Below are 15,269 nucleotides of genomic sequence, written 5' to 3'. Positions count from 1 at the left end.
GCTTCATGGGCGGCCAGCCAGGCTATATCTGCTACTTGATTATTTGGAAACTTTCCCCCAAATCTTTCCCATATCAGTTTAGATTCCTCTCTAGATTTCCCAGTAATGTTTACTGGCTTCTCACTTTCCCTTACTTTTCCACTAATTCTTTCCACCTCCTCCACAAGTCCTTTTCATCCTGCTGAAGCCCACAATCTTTGATACAGTCCATCAACCTCCTGTATAGTTTGGGTAATCTAAACTCATATGGTTTCTTGTTCTGGGTTTTATAAAGCCCAAACCTTCTTAGATGACCACCCATCATGTACCTGGCTAAATCCGCTGCCCTCCCTTTCCGCTCTGTAACAAGGATATGTAAACGGCCGTGTATTTCAATCTTAACAAGATCCTTAAGTCCAGAAAACCTTTCTCCCCCTTTCCTTTTTTGTTTCTTTACTTTCTGTCTTGCGACCTTCTCATCTGTAGACCTCCCAAAAAAATAAAAACATTGTCTTTCGATTTTCCTTAGAATATATTTTGTCCGTAAAAACTGTTGCCAGAAAAGAGCCTGGGCAAAATTATTGACTTAATTAGCAAAATTTTGCCCTCATATGTTAGTCTCCTAGTCCTCCAGAGACTTGTGAGCTTGTATAACTTTCTTTCCATCTCCTTCCAGTCTCTTCTTCCCTCCTTCTCCTCTCCAAAATGGATCCCTAATATTTTAACCGCCCCTCTATGTATTTTCATGTCGTTAAAGTCCTCCTGCCACTTGCCCTGCAGATGGCACTCGGATTTCCTTATTTAATTGGGCTCTTTTGCTTTTTGAATTCTGTTCCTAGCAGATATCTGATCATATCCGCTAACTTCCCAATTTTACTTAATGTCATATTAACAACAGTTGCTGTGTGTCTTAAAGTCAACTCCCTTTCTATATTCGAACCTCTTTCCCTCCATTTTCATTACCTTCCTTCTTGCCAATTTTTCACATTATGAACCCTATAAGAACACAAAACACTTTCTTATAATTCTTCTTACTATTTTCTTTGGTGGAAAAAACACATTTGCTAAATACGATAGTTTTGGGATTGTAACTGCCTTCATCAGCAATATCTTCCCTTCTATTGATAAGTTCGTTAACCTCCAAAATCCTGCTTTTTTTTTTTGGTTATCTTTTTCCCCATTTCTTTCCACTCCATCCTCTCTGTATTCTTAACCCCAATACTTTCACAACATTTGACAACCTTATTCTTCCTAGTGGTTTTTCCTTCCATTTCCCCCAACGGATTCCATGAGGAACACAAAGTAAAACCAGCGGTACCCAAGGATTCTCGAAGGGGCACAGTACCAAAGGAGTCCAGTCTTCATCTCAGGTCACTGGGGAGCATCCATGTCTCACAAACATATAGCAAGAAAGGAAGCACCAGGACTCTAAAGACTTGGCCCTTCGTTCTTTTGCAGAGATATTGGGAGCGCCACACACCCCTTTCCAGTGACCTCATGAACCACCAAGCTCTCCCCATCTGTCTACTGACTTCATAGGAAGAGTCACCAGGGACATGAATGTCACTGCCAAGGTAAGTAAACCACTCAACAAGGTCAACACACTCTCCGCAAACAGACACACTGCTGATATCTGTGCCCAAGAGGTCATTAAAGGCCTGGCTGTTGGTTTTCATCCAGGACACTCACAAGCCCAGACACTCAGACTCCTCACTCAGTCTCTTGAGCACCCTGATCAGAGCCTCCATTGACTCCACGACAATCACAGCATCATCAGCAAAGTCAATATTCATGAATCTTTCTTCTCCAACAGATGCCCCACAGCCGCTGAACCCCATGACCCTGCACAACACCCAGTCCATACAAGCACTGAACAAAGTAGGAGCAAGAACACACCCCTGACGAACCACAGAATCAACTGGGAAAAACACAGAGGTTCTGTCTCCACACCACTCACAGTACCAGTGTACGGGCTGGCCATGATATCCAGCAACTTCAGGGGGAATCCCACTAAGTCTCAGGAACTCCCACAGGGAAGCTCGAACAACTGAGTCGAATGCTTTGTGAAAATCGACAAAGGCTGCTAAGAAACTTTGCCGATATTCACGCTTTGCCCATGCCACTGTGGGATTGCACGCTAGCAAGGACACGAGGTTGCTGGTCCTTTCTGGACGATGCCCCCCTTTGTAAAGTTGCAGGCTCCCCGTCTGAAGAGCTGGACGAGATCTATCTGTCTATCTATGTATCCATCCATCCATCCATCCATCCATGAGGTGGAACGGGTAACAGGGGGGTCTTAAATGGGTGGCGAGAGAGAGAGCCGACAGAAGGGGATCAGCATGAAGGACAACGTACATTCTAATTCAAAAGACATTCGAAAAATTTCAAAAGAATGGCAAAAAAAAAATGAAGACAGACAGGGAAGGAGAAAAAAAAAACATACGGCTGTCGTTCAGAAAAGAGGGCTTCCAAAGTTGCATATTTGGGGAGAGAAAAAGGAGCAGCCCTCGTTTACTGGGAATACCGAGTGCTGTAAGCTTTTGCCTTTCTGCCAGCAGGAGTCGCCCTTCACCTCGTCTTTTCTTTTCCTCCTTCCACCCGTGTCAGAAGCTGGGCTCTTGGCAGCAAGGAAAGCGGCTTAAAATCAGTAAAGAGGCACTAAAAATAATGAATGATTATTTATATTATTATTTTATTATGTGGGGGTCCTTAAGATAAATACATACATTGATTAGTTAATTTAAATTAATATTATTTTTATTATAATTTTTCTATTGGGCGGGGGTCCTTAAAATAAATAAATAAATGGACAGACAGACAGATTGATTGATTGATTTTTGGAACTTCTTTATTTATTGCTTAAAGCTCCCAGAGCCGTTGTCTCACAGGCTCCTGCTTCACAATCGCCCAAGCACCACTTCCATAAGTTGAAACGCATGTTTTCAGTCTGTTTTTTGAACCAGGACTATCAGGGGAGAGCGCGAACGCAGTCCCCCACTACCACAAATTATGCAGTCGAGTTTCCCGCATTTGGGGAAATCGCAGGGGTCAGCACACCCGGAGTGCAATGGATGAGCCTCGCCCTGGGAGAACCTTTTTTTTTTTTTTTTTTTTTTTTTTTTCCTTGTCTAAATTTCATTACTTAAGACAAACACTAATTTGCTTGTCCCATTTTCACTTACATTTAATGTTTCTTTTCAGTGTTTTAGCTTTGAACACACACACAAAGTCTGGCCAATTTGCTAATTCACTGCCACCCATCACCTTTTCACCACCATGGCTGTTTTTTTTTTCCATTTTCCTCCAAAAACTCCATTAATTGTTCTTTACCTTTATCTTTCACACCTTGTTCTTATTCAATTGATCTTCTTTTATTTTCCATGCTTCCTCTACTTCTCTCCCACATTTCTGCAATAGTCTTTGAATAGAAACATCCTTATTATGTATCACCAGTTCATTTCTTTCCCACCATATATTTTCTTTAACTATATTAATTATTTGCCATTGGGTTTTTGCCATTTTCTCATTCAAGTTATTCCCCACTAATCCATACAGTACCCCTTCTTTTGTAATCTCCTCTTTTCCTAATAACCCATCCCATTTCTCCATTACACCCTTCCAAATTCCTTGCGATTTTTCACATTTCCAAAACACATGTTCAGATGTTTCTATTCCTGTGCAGTTCCTTCTCGGACATATCAACGTCTTTGCTACTCGCCTCTTATACATTGCAGTGTTTGTCGGTAACACTTCGTGTATGCCCAACCAGCCCAAATCCTTTTGTCTATTGGTCAACTCTTTTCCATTGTTTTGTTGCCATACTTTCTTTGCTTGATTTTCAGTCATATTTTTTATTTTTAACATTGTTTCGTCTTTTTTTATATATTCTTTCAGGGCTCTTTTCTTCCCCCATATTGTTACCTCTCCTTCTTCCCATCTGTATTTCCTTAAAAATTTTGTAACTATCTTATAGTGCTTTGCTATATTAAAGGCAATAGGTCTATTGTTAATGCTTTTAAACAATCTTACTTTCCTCAGCTCCACCCCAATTGATATCGCATCAAATCAGCCATTTTTCCTTTCTTATTTAGCGCCATGTTAACCACCGTAGCCGTATGTTTTAACATCAGCTCTTCTTCTATATTTGGGAATCCTTTCCCTCCATTTTCTTTTTGTTTCATTATTACTTTTCTTGCAATTTTCTCACATTTTGACCCCCATAGGAAAACAAAACAGCTTCTTATAATCTTTTTTAATATTTTTCTCGGGGGGAAAAAAACGGTGGCCAAATATGTCAGTTTTGGGATTATTATTGCTTTCACCAGCAAAATCTTGCCCTCCATAGTCAGGTTTCTCAATCTCCAAAATCCTGTTTTTATTTATATTTTTAACATTTCCTTCCATTGTTTCTTTTCTCTATTATCTTTCCCTAATTCTACTCCCAATATTTTAACACTATTGGAAAGTCTTATCTTTCCCGCAGGTTTTTCTTTCCAGTTACCCCATAACACACAATCACATTTCTCCAGATTTAATTGCGATCCTGATGCCATACAGAATATTTCCGTGTATTCAATTACCTGCTCTATACTGCTGACATCTCTGACTATTATGCTCACATCATCCATATATGCACATATTTTAACTTGTTGCCCTCCGCTTCCTGGGACTTCAACTCCCCGTATCTGTCTCTCATTTCTTACCAGATTTATTAACGGTTCAATATTTAATATGAATAGTACTGCTGATAAAGGGCACCCTTGCCTTACTCCCCTTTCTACCTGTATTTCTTCTGATAATTTATTATTTACTCTAATTCTACTTGTAATTCCTTTATACACTGTCTTTATCCAGTTTAGAAATTTCGCTGGTACCCCCACTCTCTGTAAAATCCTCCACATATATTCATGAGCCACTTTGTCAAAGGCTTTTTCCAAGTCTAAATTAATTATTCCCACGTCCATTTTTCTTTCCTGCATTAAATATATGCAATCTCTCATTACACACAGATTTTCTAATGCACTTCTACCTGATACTACACATGCTTGTTCCTCTTTTATCACATTTTCCAGCTTATCTTTTATTCTATTTGCCAGGACTCTTGTTAATATCTTGTAGTCCTGGCATAATAGTGTTATCGGTCTCCAATTCTTTATATCAACCATCTCTCCTTGTTTGGGTATCAATGTTATTATGCCCCTTTTCATTGTCTCTGTCATCTCTCCATCTCTCACAATTTCCAGAAATAAACTCTGCATATCTTCTTTTATTAGATCCCAAAAAGACACATAAAATTCTATGGGTAAGCCGTCTATTCCTGGAGTTTTACCCTTACTACTCATTTTAATAGCTTCCTCCATCTCCTGCATTTCAATCTCCTGACACAGCATTTCTTTCTGTTCTTCTGTGAAAACGCCATCTATGGTTCCCTCCAGTTTGTTAATGCACTCATAGTTAATTTCTTTCTTTTCGTATATTCCTTTATAGTACGTTGTTACGATGTCCAATAGGTCTTTATTTCCTCTCTTCACCTGTCCATCTTTATCCTTCAATTCTTCTATATTGGCTTTTTTCCTTCTTTCTTTTATTTTCTTGAAAAAAAACCGAGAGCATTTTTCTCCTTCCTCTTGCTCTCTGACTCTGCTCTGGAACTTAATCTTTTCTTCTCTGTTCTTATATACTTTTCCCAATTCTTCTTTTATTTTTCTTATCTCTAATTCTGTCTCGTCATTTATCTCCTCCTTTCTGTACAATTGTTCCAGTTCATATTGTAATGTTTTTTCCTCTTCTTTTTTCTTCCTACTCCTTTCTTTACCTTTTTTTTGGAAAAATTCCCTAGTGTTCCTTTTCATCACCTCCCACCACTCTTTTTGACTTCCACACCAATCTTTTAGGGTTTCCCATCCCCTATAGCGTTGTCCATATTCTTCCCTAATTTTCATATCCTCTAACAAGGTTACATTCAGTTTCCACACAATATCTTTTTTCTCTTCTTCTGTTCCTTTCTGTATCTCTGCCTCTAAACTACAATGGTCTGAAAAATACTGGTCTTAATTTGCAATTCTTTGGCTCATAATTACTATCGACCAAAATATAGTCTATTCGAGAGGCCTTTCCCCGAGTTCCTCTCCAGGTAAAACCTTTTTCTTCTCTTTTTAGTTCCCTAAATACATCCTTGATACGACAGTCCTTTATAATTTCTTTTAGTTTTCTAGCAGTTTTGTCTTCCTGTTGCCCTCTTAGCTCTTGATCACTCGCACAATTTAGGTCCCCCACCACAATTAAGTTGTTTTCTAAAGCAACTGCTGTTTGCAGTAAATTAAACACTTCCATCCTCTGGACGGGTGTTGTTGGTGCATATACATTAATTAACGTGATCGTACTTCCTGCTATTAATAATTTAATTTTAATCACTCTCCCTTCACTATTTCATCATATGTTTTAATTTCAATTTCTTTATTCTTAATTAACACCCCAACTCCTGCATTTTTATTCTCATTTGTCCCTGAAAAAATCGCTGCCCCTTCCTCCCAGTCTTCTTTATATTCGTCATATGATTTTTTAAAGGGTATACCACACTCTTGAATGCACATCAAATCCACCGGCAAACTTCTTAAGTAAGAAAACACCATTTTTCTCCTTTCCTTACTTTGAATACTTCTTACATTCAAGGTTATTATTTTTATTTTCATTTTTTCTTTATTGTAGTGTAGTCTACCTCACCTATCTTTCCCTTACTTCCGGAGTTACATATTTTTTGGGCTTCTTGGCCACTTTCTTTTCTGTTCTCCACTCTTCTACCCCCTTCATGCCCGTAGCTGAAACAAACCCTTCCATGTCTTTAGACTCTAAATAGCAGGGAGCTGTCCCCCATTCCTTTGGTTTCTCTCCCGCTCCCTCTGATTTTCCGGAGCTCGTTGGGGACAGATTATCTGGCCCACGCTTCCTCTGCAATCCTGGGTTTATTTGTGTTGCCTCTATGTTGCCTTTCCCTTCCTCCTGCTCTATGTTTTCCTTCCTCACCTGCTGAGGGACTGACCAAAAAGTCGTCCCACTGAGGATGTCCATGATCTCCTCTGTGTGAAAGAGAATGTTCTGTGAATGCTGCTCCATTCTACTTTCTATATTCCGAGCGTCTGTTTTTTCTTCAATTAACGCCAAAAGGTCAGTTTCTCCTCTGTCCTCCCTCTCTCCTTGTTCGCTCTCTCTCTTACTGTTTACTCCAATGTTTAATGGGTCTATTTTTTCCCTTTCTCTCGTGTCACTTCCTTGGATTCCTTCTCTTGCTATGTCTTCCATTTCTCTTTCTTCCTCAGACTCCTCATCCAATAGCGCTATTACTTTCTTTTCTCTCATTGTATTCCTCCTTACCATGTTAGCATAGGAGGCCGGACAGTCCCTAAAGACATGTTCCTCCTGTCCACAAAGATTACATTTTATAGGCTTCCTGCACTCTCTTGTACTGTGTCCCTCCTCTTTACAATTTCTACATTTTATTATGCCACACTCTGCCGCTTTGTGACCCTCATTTCCACACCTTCTACATACTTGTGGCTGACCAGAGTAGAAAACGTGCCCTCTGACCGTCCCAATTTGTATGACCGCGGGCAAATGGATCACCCTTTCTGTGTCATTCTCCTTTTTGAGAATTACATCAAATTTGTACAATCCATTTTTTATCCCATCCTCATCCGTCATTTGCATACTAGTCTTAACATCGCAAAATTGTAACAACCAAGTCGAAATATCCTGTAGTTTCACCTTCTCTGTGAACATTAAAATATTTACTCTTTTGTCCATCCTGTCACTCAAAGGCACAATCAAAAATTTTTCTAAAACTGGGTTAACCAGTTTTTCTCTCTCCACCGTTCTCAAACATTTATCATATAAAGCCCTACTCTTAAAAACCACTTCAAAGGTAGTTTTACCCGGAAAGGCAAAAAGGTAATCAATCTCACCAGGTGAAAAACGTAGAGTCTTCTGCAACACCTCCTTACTAAAGTCTCCTCGATCCATCTGTCCATCCTTCAATTCCAATCGAACTACGTTTCTCCTTTCCCTTCCATCAATTGGAATACGAGATGCAGGTCTCCCAAAAACTCCGAGTCCTCTGTTCATCTCCATGTCTTCTTCGAACTGTCTGCTGTTGACTTCAATCACTTCCGCCATCTTGCTCCTACAATATTTTAAAACGCCGCGAAACAAGGGAAGCAGAAAACAGGGTGGTGGACATGCCGACCTACCCAGCTCTGGATCCAAGTTCGGGCTCCTACCCCTGACAAGGAAGAACCAAAGGTATCTCCCCTGCCAGGTAAGTATGAGTTGTACAGCCCGGCGCTCATCCTCCCACTTCCTCGGCTTCATCGCCGGCGGCGGCGGAGGTTTTCCCAGCACAGTCCTCGGTCCTTCGGGCTCCTTCGGGCTTCTTCGGGATCCTTCGGGCTTCTTTGGCCTCGGGAGCGCGCATGCGCGGGAGCTAGCTGCTGCCCAGACGCCCGTGTGCACCGTGACCCGGATGTTGGGGTTGCACCGACCTCACCACCTTGATTAGACAGGTTTCACTAGCAACCCCAAGGTGCACCTCGCTCTTATGCAAACCAGCCACCCATCGCTGGAGCTTATTGGCTGGAAGAGAAACAGGAGGGGTAGGACTGGGCGGGACGCTGAATGATAAACAGCCGCCCAACAGCAAAGACAGGCGGCAGGCGGCAGGCGGCAGACAGCAGACAGGAGGCAGGAGGCAAAGCTGCGAAAGAGGAAGGCGACCCTGCGCTCCGGAGACCGAGAGGAAGAAGCCCTCGGCGTGGGCGCTCGCACACGGCAGCAGAGCACCCTCGGGAAGACCTGCGCCGAGGCCGCCGAGTGATCTGGGGCAGCGCTGGGTACACGTTCGAGACTTGAGCCGGTGCTTGCCCTCCCTTTGATGCCACTGTGGGATTGCACGTTAGCAAGGATACGAGGTTGCTGGTTCTTTCTGGAAGATGCCCCCCTTTGTAAAGTTGCAGGCTCCCCGTCTGATGAGCTGGACGAGATCTCTCTGTCTGTCTATCTATCTATCCATCCATCCATCCATCCATCCATGAGGTGGAACGGGTAACAGGGGAGTCTTAAATGGGTGGCGAGCGAGAGAGCCGACAGAAGGGGATCAGTATGAAGGACAACGCACATTCTAATTCAAAAGACATAACTTAAAATTTCAAAAGAATGGCAATAAAAAAAAAAAAATGAAGACAGACAGGGAAGGAGAAAAAAAAAAACATAGGGCTGTCGTTTAGAAAAGAGGGCTTCCACAGTTGCCTATTTGGGGAGAGAAAAACGAGCAGCCCTCGTTTACGGCCATACCACTCTGAACACGCCCGATCTCGTCCGATCTCGGAAGCTAAGCAGAGTCGGGCTCGGTTAGTACTTGGATGGGAGACCGCCTGGGAATACCGAGTGCCGTAAGCTTTTGCCTTTCTGCCAGCAGGAGTCGCCCTTCGCCTCGTCTTTTTCTTTTCCTCCTTCCACCCGTATCAGAAGCTGGGCTTTTGGCAGCCGAGTGATCTGGGGCAGCCCTGGGTACACGTTCGAGACTTGAGCCGGTGCTTGCCCTCCCTTTGATGCCACTGTGGGATTGCAGGTTGGAAAGGACACGAGGCTGCTGGTCCTTTCTGGACGATGCCCCCTTTGTAAAGTTGCAGGCTCCCGTCTGAAGAGCTGGACGAGATCTATCTGTCTTTCTATCCATCCATCCATCCATGAGGAGGAACGGGGAACAGGGGGGTCTTAAATGGGTGGCGAGCGAGAGAGCCGACAGAAGGGGATCAGCATGAAGGACAACGTACATTCAAATTTAAAAGAATGGCAAAAAAAAAAAAAAAATGAAGACAGACAGGGGAAGGAGAGAAAAAAATAAAAAACATAGGGCTGTCGTTTAGAAAAGAGGGCTTCCAAAGTTGAGATGTTTTTTCTCATAAAACGAGAGGTTTTCTCTGATCATTCCAATTATTTTCTGTTGGGAAAAAACTTTCTGTTTATTTGTGTATGCACACCTTGCCTTCCACAATACTTCTTTTATCACGTTTATTCGGTCCCAATCTTTCTTCCCGACCTCTCTTTTCCCTGACCTCCCAAACACCACCAAGTCTCTATCCAGCTTGATGTCTACTATGTGTCTCTGCCTTACTTCCTTCCATATCCTTGCCACTGTGGGGCAGTCCCACATTGCATGTCCATACTGACTTATTTTTTTCTTTTACATCCGTCCCTGGGACATTTAGGCCCTTGTAAATTCTTTCTTTTACTTAAAGCCAGGTTGGTTTCTAGTGCTTCATGGGCGGCCAGCCAGGCTATATCTGCTACTTGATTATTTGGAAACTTTCCCCCAAATCTTTCCCATATCAGTTTAGATTCCTCTCTAGATTTCCCAGTAATGTTTACTGGCTTCTCACTTTCCTTACTTTTCCACTAATTCTTTCCACCTCCTCCACAAGTCCTTTTCATCCTGCTGAAGCCCACAATCTTTGATACAGTCCATCAACCTCCTGTATAGTTTGGGTAATCTAAACTCATATGGTTTCTTGTTCTGGGTTTTATAAAGCCCAAACCTTCTTAGATGACCACCCATCATGTACCTGGCTAAATCCGCTGCCCTCCCTTTCCGCTCTGTAACAAGGATATGTAAACGGCCGTGTATTTCAATCTTAACAAGATCCTTAAGTCCAGAAAACCTTTCTCCCCCTTTCCTTTTTTGTTTCTTTACTTTCTGTCTTGCGACCTTCTCATCTGTAGACCTCCCAAAAAAATAAAAACATTGTCTTTCGATTTTCCTTAGAATATATTTTGTCCGTAAAAACTGTTGCCAGAAAAGAGCCTGGGCAAAATTATTGACTTAATTAGCAAAATTTTGCCCTCATATGTTAGTCTCCTAGTCCTCCAGAGACTTGTGAGCTTGTATAACTTTCTTTCCATCTCCTTCCAGTCTCTTCTTCCCTCCTTCTCCTCTCCAAAATGGATCCCTAATATTTTAACCGCCCCTCTATGTATTTTCATGTCGTGCCCAAAGTCCTCCTGCCACTTGCCCTGCAGATGGCACTCGGATTTCCCCTTATTTAATTGGGCTCTTTTGCTTTTTTGAATTCTGTTCCTAGCAGATATCTGATCATATCCGCTAACTTCCCAATTTTACTTAATGTCATATTAACAACAGTTGCTGTGTGTCTTAAAGTCAACTCCCTTTCTATATTCGAACCTCTTTCCCTCCATTTTCATTACCTTCCTTCTTGCCAATTTTTCACATTATGAACCCTATAAGAACACAAAACACTTTCTTATAATTCTTCTTACTATTTTCTTTGGTGGAAAAAACACATTTGCTAAATACGATAGTTTTGGGATTGTAACTGCCTTCATCAGCAATATCTTCCCTTCTATTGATAAGTTCGTTAACCTCCAAAATCCTGCTTTTTTTTTTTTTGGTTATCTTTTTTCCCCATTTCTTTCCACTCCATCCTCTCTGTATTCTTAACCCCAATACTTTCACAACATTTGACAACCTTATTCTTCCTAGTGGTTTTTCCTTCCATTTCCCCCAACGGATTCCATGAGGAACACAAAGTAAAACCAGCGGTACCCAAGGATTCTCCGAAGGGGCACAGTACCAAAGGAGTCCAGTCTTCATCTCAGGTCACTGGGGAGCATCCATGTCTCACAAACATATAGCAAGAAAGGAAGCACCAGGACTCTAAAGACTTGGCCCTTCGTTCTTTGCAGAGATATTGGGAGCGCCACACACCCCTTTCCAGTGACCTCATGAACCACCAAGCTCTCCCCATCTGTCTACTGACTTCATAGGAAGAGTCACCAGGGACATGAATGTCACTGCCAAGGTAAGTAAACCACTCAACAAGGTCAACACACTCTCCGCAAACAGACACACTGCTGATATCTGTGCCCAAGAGGTCATTAAAGGCCTGGCTGTTGGTTTTCATCCAGGACACTCACAAGCCCAGACACTCAGACTCCTCACTCAGTCTCTTGAGCACCCTGATCAGAGCCTCCATTGACTCCACGACAATCACAGCATCATCAGCAAAGTCAATATTCATGAATCTTTCTTCTCCAACAGATGCCCCACAGCCGCTGAACCCCATGACCCTGCACAACACCCAGTCCATACAAGCACTGAACAAAGTAGGAGCAAGAACACACCCCTGACGAACCACAGAATCAACTGGGAAAAACACAGAGGTTCTGTCTCCACACCACTCACAGTACCAGTGTACGGGCTGGCCATGATATCCAGCAACTTCAGGGGGAATCCCACTAAGTCTCAGGAACTCCCACAGGGAAGCTCGAACAACTGAGTCGAATGCTTTGTGAAAATCGACAAAGGCTGCTAAGAAACTTTGCCGATATTCACGCTTTGCCCCATGCCACTGTGGGATTGCACGCTAGCAAGGACACGAGGTTGCTGGTCCTTTCTGGACGATGCCCCCCTTTGTAAAGTTGCAGGCTCCCCGTCTGAAGAGCTGGACGAGATCTATCTGTCTATCTATGTATCCATCCATCCATCCATCCATCCATGAGGTGGAACGGGTAACAGGGGGGTCTTAAATGGGTGGCGAGAGCGAGAGCCGACAGAAGGGGATCAGCATGAAGGACAACGTACATTCTAATTCAAAAGACATTCGAAAAATTTCAAAAGAATGGCAAAAAAAAAATGAAGACAGACAGGGGAAGGAGAAAAAAAAAAAAAAACATACGGCTGTCGTTCAGAAAAGAGGGCTTCCAAAGTTGCATATTTGGGGAGAGAAAAAGGAGCAGCCCTCGTTTACTGGGAATACCGAGTGCTGTAAGCTTTTGCCTTTCTGCCAGCAGGAGTCGCCCTTCACCTCGTCTTTTCTTTTCCTCCTTCCACCCGTGTCAGAAGCTGGGCTCTTGGCAGCAAGGAAAGCGGCTTAAAATCAGTAAAGAGGCACTAAAAATAATGAATGATTATTTATATTATTATTTTATTATGGGGGGGTCCTTAAGATAAATACATACATTGATTAGTTAATTTAAATTAATATTATTTTTATTATAATTTTTCTATTGGGCGGGGGTCCTTAAAATAAATAAATAAATGGACAGACAGACAGATTGATTGATTGATTTTTGGAACTTCTTTATTTATTGCTTAAAGCTCCCAGAGCCGTTGTCTCACAGGCTCCTGCTTCACAATCGCCCAAGCACCACTTCCATAAGTTGAAACGCATGTTTTCAGTCTGTTTTTTGAACCAGGACTATCAGGGGAGAGCGAACGCAGTCCCCCACTACCACAAATTATGCAGTCGAGTTTCCCGCATTTGGGGAAATCGCAGGGGTCAGCACACCGGAGTGCAATGGATGAGCCTCGCCCTGGGAGAACCACCTTAGTGATCATGGTATCTCCCCTGCCAGGTAAGTATGAGTTGTACAGCCCGGCGCTCATCCTCCCACTTCCTCGGCTTCATCGCTCGGCGGCGGGAGGTTTTCCCCAGCACAGTCCTCGGTCCTTCGGCCTCCTTCGGGCTTCTTCGGGATCCTTCGGGCTTCTTTGGCCTCGGAGCGCGCATGCGCGGGAGCTAGCTGCTGCCCAGACGCCCGTGTGCACCGTGACCGGATGTTGGGGTTGCACCGACCTCACCACCTTGATTAGACAGGTTTCACTAGCAACCCCAAGGTGCACCTCGCTCTTATGCAAACCAGCCACCCATCGCTGGAGCTTATTGGCTGGAAGAGAAACAGGAGGGGTAGGACTGGGCGGGATGCTGAATGAGAAACAGCCGCCCAACAGCAAAGACAGGCGGCAGGCGGCAGACAGGCGGCAGGCAGGAGGCAGGAGGCAAAGCTGCGAAAGAGGAAGGCGACCCTGCGCTCCGGAGACCGAGAGGAAGAAGCCCTCGGCGTGGGCGCTCGCACACGGCAGCAGAGCACCCTCGGGAAGACCTGCGCCGAGGCCGCCGAGTGATCTGGGGCAGCGCTGGGTACACGTTCGAGACTTGAGCCGGTGCTTGCCCTCCCTTTGATGCCACTGTGGGATTGCACGTTAGCAAGGATACGAGGTTGCTGGTTCTTTCTGGAAGATGCCCCCCTTTGTAAAGTTGCAGGCTCCCGTCTGATGAGCTGGACGAGATCTCTCTGTCTATCTATCCATCCATCCATCCATCCATCAATCCATCCATCCATGAGGTGGAACGGGTAACAGGGAGTCTTAAATGGGTGGCGAGCGAGAGCCGACAGAAGGGGATCAGTATGAAGGACAACGCACATTCTAATTCAAAAGACATAACTTAAAATTTCAAAAGAATGGCAATTAAAAAAAAAAATGAAGACAGACAGGGAAGGAGAAAAAAAAAAAACATAGGGCTGTCGTTTAGAAAAGAGGGCTTCCACAGTTGCCTATTTGGGAGAGAAAACGAGCAGCCCTCGTTTACGGCCATACCACTCTGAACACGCCCGATCTCGTCCGATCTCGGAAGCTAAGCAGAGTCGGGCTCGGTTAGTACTTGGATGGGAGACCGCCTGGGAATACCGAGTGCCGTAAGCTTTTGCCTTTCTGCCAGCAGGAGTCGCCCTTCGCCTCGTCTTTTTCTTTTCCTCCTTCCACCCGTATCAGAAGCTGGGCTTTTGGCAGCCGAGTGATCTGGGGCAGCCCTGGGTACACGTTCGAGACTTGAGCCGGTGCTTGCCCTCCCTTTGATGCCACTGTGGGATTGCAGGTTGGAAAGGACACGAGGCTGCTGGTCCTTTCTGGACGATGCCCCCCTTTGTAAAGTTGCAGGCTCCCGCTGAAGAGCTGGACGAGATCTATCTGTCTTTCTATCCATCCATCCATCCATGAGGAGGAACGGGGAACAGGGGGGTCTTAAATGGGTGGCGAGAGAGAGAGCCGACAGAAGGGGATCAGCATGAAGGACAACGTACATTCAAATTTAAAAGAATGGCAAAAAAAAAAATGAAGACAGACAGGGAAGGAGAGAAAAAATAAAAACATAGGGCTGTCGTTTAGAAAAGAGGGCTTCCAAAGTTGAGATGTTTTTCTCATAAAACGAGAGGTTTTCTCTGATCATTCCAATTATTTTCTGTTGGGAAAAACTTTCTGTTTATTTGTGTATGCACACCTTGCCTTCCACAATACTTCTTTTATCACGTTTATTCGGTCCCAATCTTTCTTCCCGACCTCTCTTTTCCCTGACCTCCCAAACACCACCAAGTCTCTATCCAGCTTGATGTCTACTATGTGTCTCTGCCTTACTTCCTTCCATATCCTTGCCACTGTGGGGCAG

At 43.8% G+C, this 15,269-nt stretch overlaps 4 non-coding genes across 4 annotated transcripts; 2 read left to right on the top strand and 2 right to left on the bottom strand.

Moving 5' to 3' along the window:
• Positions 1–2,948: 2,948 nt before the first annotated feature.
• On the bottom strand, positions 2,949–3,115 carry LOC120522655. The gene has a single exon (XR_005632463.1). It is a non-coding gene; the product is annotated as a U1 spliceosomal RNA (small nuclear RNA).
• Positions 3,116–9,307: 6,192 nt separating this feature from the next.
• LOC120522656 lies at positions 9,308–9,426 on the top strand. The gene has a single exon (XR_005632464.1). It is a non-coding gene; the product is annotated as a 5S ribosomal RNA (ribosomal RNA).
• A 3,822-nt stretch (positions 9,427–13,248) lies between these two features.
• LOC120522659 lies at positions 13,249–13,409 on the bottom strand. The gene has a single exon (XR_005632467.1). It is a non-coding gene; the product is annotated as a U1 spliceosomal RNA (small nuclear RNA).
• Positions 13,410–14,411: 1,002 nt separating this feature from the next.
• Positions 14,412–14,530, top strand: LOC120522654. The gene has a single exon (XR_005632462.1). It is a non-coding gene; the product is annotated as a 5S ribosomal RNA (ribosomal RNA).
• The last annotated feature ends 739 nt before the right edge of the window (positions 14,531–15,269 follow it).

The sequence above is a fragment of the Polypterus senegalus genome, unplaced genomic scaffold (assembly GCF_016835505.1).
Source record: "Polypterus senegalus isolate Bchr_013 unplaced genomic scaffold, ASM1683550v1 scaffold_2093, whole genome shotgun sequence".
NCBI classification, from domain to species: Eukaryota; Metazoa; Chordata; class Cladistia; order Polypteriformes; family Polypteridae; genus Polypterus; species Polypterus senegalus.
This window is presented reverse-complemented; position numbering and strand designations above follow the sequence as displayed.